The sequence below is a fragment of the Otolemur garnettii genome, unplaced genomic scaffold, assembly GCF_000181295.1.
Source record: "Otolemur garnettii isolate 467f Iridium unplaced genomic scaffold, OtoGar3 scaffold00044, whole genome shotgun sequence".
Lineage (NCBI taxonomy): Eukaryota > Metazoa > Chordata > Mammalia > Primates > Galagidae > Otolemur > Otolemur garnettii.
In genome coordinates this window covers 5,704,553-5,709,022 of record NW_003852439.1, presented here as the reverse complement: position 1 = coordinate 5,709,022, position 4,470 = coordinate 5,704,553, and the positions used below count along the sequence as shown (strand labels likewise).

General features: G+C 36.3%; 1 non-coding gene across 1 annotated transcript; it reads right to left on the bottom strand.

The window, feature by feature from the left end:
- Positions 1–2,204: 2,204 nt before the first annotated feature.
- Positions 2,205–2,311, bottom strand: LOC111725613. The gene has a single exon (XR_002773640.1). It is a non-coding gene; the product is annotated as a U6 spliceosomal RNA (small nuclear RNA).
- Between the last annotated feature and the right edge of the window lie 2,159 nt (positions 2,312–4,470).

Here is a 4,470-nt window from a genome sequence, read left to right as displayed (position 1 = left end):
AAAAAAAAAAGAAATGGTGGCATAATTTAAATATCAAGTTGAGTGACACTCAAAGCAGGGCTGGTTCCGGGGCAGAAGTGAACTATGGGGAGAGTGTGGACCTGTGAGGGCTCATTCCTGCTACTTTTGTAGGGCAGGAAATATTGGGAAGAGGAAAACACTAGGATTAGCAGGAATGAGACTCTTAGAGAAATTAAGACATTTAAAAGCAATGGTATATACGAGGGAACTAGATCAAAAGTAAACACAGGCCCAGGAAAGAGACACATCCTCCAAAGAGTGTGACAGGCAGTACCCTGAGCCTTCACAGCTGGCTAATAAATGAGGCATCCTCTGCAGGAAGTCTGTCCGCAGTGATTGGGAGAGGTGGCTGTTTATTCAAGTGCCTAATATTTAAGAAAACATTACAAATGTTATGAACTGAAATGTGTTCTCCTAAAATTCCTATGTTGGAAGTCCTAACTCTAAAGTGACTACATTTAAATATAGTGCTTTAAAGGAGATAATAAGGATTAAATGAAGTCTTAAGTATAGGAGACACAGACAGCCTCAGAGATGTCCTTCCAGAACATGGCATCATTAACACTGCACAATTAACTACCAAACAATTTTTAGGTATGGAACTCCTAAAACTTCCTGGTTGAAGAAAAGGAAAATTTTACTACTCTCATCATAAAACCTAAAATTATTCTATGTAGAAACTGGCCACAAAGTAATGATCTGACCTACTTTGTTTTACTGTAAAACTGTCTCATTCCTAGAAGGAAGGAATGTACACTCAGAGTGGCCACAGACAATCTAGATAAAGAGGCCTTTCTGGGTTCCCCACTCAGCCTGTTAGTCTTAGATCAACCATATTCCTACATTGCTACCCATACTCTGTTGACCCTAAGCATAAAAATGGACAATTTCTCCTATATCTTTGAAAATTCATTCTGAAGGTACCCATGTATAAGTTTGTAATTTTTCCTACTATCAATTACTCTGCCTCTTGTGAATGTTCAGCGAATCTCTGTGGGAACTGTGGCCTTTACTCCCTACAATTCTACTAAACTTTGGGGGCCAGAGACCATTCATTAATCCCTACAGTTTCAACAGATTTTGTTTTGGGATGTGGTGTTTTGGTAGTATCTTACCTTTAAATAGACTATATTCTAAAAACGTCTACTACATTTATAAAATTTAGAAATGATGTTACATTATTTGAAACAAGTCTTATTAAAATACTTATGTTCATTTTACTTGGTAGGATTTATAAGTTTATAGGCAGTAATTAAAACTATATATTGATCCCTGTTAGACAAGCTTGTTTAAGCTTGTATACTTTGACATCTTATTTTTATGCAATATAGAAACCTAAATATATTTAGGTGTGCTAATAAAAATTGGGGATTGATAACAGTTCAAAGTTATTTTAACTTTCTAGGTTTTTCTAAGAGTTGAAATTAGAATTATTACATGTAACTAAAACTACTAGATAAAACAGAAACAATTCTGGTTACCTAATATGATTTTTTTGAATAAAAAGTTTATAAGACATCAAAATATTAATAGTTTGTTTAAAAGATAATTTTGTCTAATTTATAGGGATTTTTAAATTTCAGGTTAATGTAGAATAACCTGGTACAAGCAACTAAGTCACAATATTTTAATTTGCTAGTTGTGTCCCACACCCAAAAGGTGTGCTATACACCCCTACATTGAGCACATTAAGTGAGAGCACCCCAAATCCCCTTTTTCCCCCTCCCTCAGGATTCCTACTCCCAATTTGAATTGAAAGGAGTTTTTCTCCTTTGTGTCCATGTATTAGATTGTCTACTGGCTTCATGTTAGTATTGAATACATTTAATACTTGCTTTTCCATTCTTGTGATACTTTACTGAGAAGAATGTGTTTCACCTCTATCTGGATTAATACAAAAAATGTAAAGTGACCCCTTTTATGGCTGAATAGTATTCCATGGTATCCATATATCACGGCTTGTTAATCCATTCCTGGCTTGATGGACATTTAGGTTGTTTCTACATCTTGCAATTGTAAGCTGAGCTTCGATAAACACTCTAGTGCAAGTGTCTTTATGATAAAGTGGTGGTTTTTTTATTTTTTTCTGGGTAGATGCCTAATAGTGGGATTGTGGGGTCAAATGAGAGATCTGATTTGAGTTCTTTGAGGATTCTCCATACTTCTTTCCAAAGAGGCTGTATAAAAAGATGGAACACTTCATGAATTTGTGTGTCATCCTTGTGCAGGGGCCATGCTAATTTTCTCTACATTGTTCCGCTTTTAGCATATGTGCTGCTGGGGTGAGCACTAATTTATAAGTTTTAAAAGCTGTTTTAAATTAAACAAGTAAATGATGATTAAAACTGAATACATATAAAAGTTAAGAATAAAAGTTACAAAAGATTTATTAAAATTACAGTAAAATTGATTAAAGTCAGGTGGATTTCTTTATAAGATTTTATTAAAATTGGGCTTGCTTTATCATTAATACAATAATGCAATGAAATAATTTTGCTTTCTCTTTTTTTTTCCTTTGAGATAAGAGTCTCACTTTCTTGCCCCCAGTAGATTGCCCTTGCATCACAGCTCACAGCAACCTTCAACTCTTGGGCTCAACCAATTCTCTTGCCTCAGCCTCTCAAGTAGCTGGAACTACAGGCACCCACTACAGTGCCCCACTATTTTTAGAGACAAGGTCTTGCTCTGGCTCAGGCTGGTCTCGAACCTGTTAGCTAAGGCAATCCACCCACCTTGGCCCCCTAGAATGCTAGGATTACACCCATGAGCCACCATGCCCAGACTGGTTTGCTTTCTCTTTGAACAAGATTTGCATATGATGTTATTAGGAAAAATAAAGCGTATTTTTATTCACCTTTTGAATAAACTGCAGAGTGGAGGGGGGAGACAAAAAGAGAAACAGATTCAGTTGGGCTCCTCAATTCATATTTCAGTTTGTCTGTATTAGGTTTTATGATTGTTTGGGAAACTGAGGTCTATTTGCTATCAAAGAGTAATATTTTTGCTTTTTTAAATCTTTTTATTTTTTATTTTATAAAAATATGAAGTTGGTACAAACAACTAGGTTATAATGTTTGTGTTTGTTAGGTGAGGTCCCTGCTTTTTAAAACCTTTTAATTATCAGTTTGGCTAAGTGAATGACTAATTTTGTAGTAAACTATCATGAAAATTGTTTTATAATGACAATTCATGACTTTTTACTTCTTAAGTTTTCACTAAAAATATAAAGTTACTGGCTCAGCACCTGTGGCTCAAGTGGCTAAGGCGCCAGCCACCTAAGGTGGCGGGTTTGAATCCAGCCCAGACCCACCAAAAACAACAATGATGGCTGCAACCAAAAAGTAACCAGGCGTTGCAGCGGGCACCTGTAGTTCCAGCTACTTGGGAGGTGGAGGCAGGAGACTCACTTGAGCCCAGGAGTTGAAGGTTGCTGTGAGCTGTGATGCCACGGCACTCTGCCCAGGGGGACAGCTTGAGGCACTGCCTCAAAAAAAAAAAAAAAGTGAAGTTACTATAAATAAGAATTCTAATCAATGCGTGTGATTGTATACAGAAGGGATACCAAAGAATAAGATGTTTTTGTTTTTATTTCTTGAGACAGAGTCTCAAGCTACTGCCCTGGGTGGAGTGCTGTGACATCACAGCTAACAGAAACCTCAAACTCTTGAGTTTAAGTGATTCTCTTGCCTCAGCTTCCTAAGTAGCTGGGACTACAGGCACCCACCACAACACCCAGCTGATTTTTGTTTGTGTTTGTGTTTTTGTTTTTTCTGATGGAGACCTTTTGTTTCTTTTTTTAAATTATTTTTTATTCAATCATAACTTTGTACACTGATGCATTTATAGGGTTCAGGGTACTGCTTTGATATACAATGCGAAATGCTCACATTGAACTAAGTAACACATCCATCACAATTATATTCATTTCTTAATAGTTTTGAAATGTACCATTGCATCATGCATATTAGGTGAGATCCCCCCAAATACCCTCCCTCTCCTCCCATATCTCCCCTACCTTCCCCTCTCTCTCCTCTTCCCTTCTATTTTCTGGACTATAGTTATGTTTTGCCATTCATATGAGTGTGTAGGTGATTATATATTCATTTCATAGTAGTATTGAGTACATTGGATACTTTATTTTCCATTCTTGAGATACCTTACTAAGAAGAATATGTTCTAGCTCCATCCAGGTAAACATAAAAGATGTGAAGTCTCCATCTTTTTTACATCTGCATAGTATTCCATGGTGTACATATACCACAATTTGTTAATTCATTCATGGGTCGATGGGCACTTGGACTGTTTCCATGTCTTGGCTATTATGAATTGGACTGCAATAAATATTCTGGTGCAAATGTCTTTGTTGGAAAATAATTTTTGATCATCTGGGTATATGCCTAGTAGAGGAATTGCAGGATCAAATGGTAGGTCTATTTTTAGTTCCTTAAG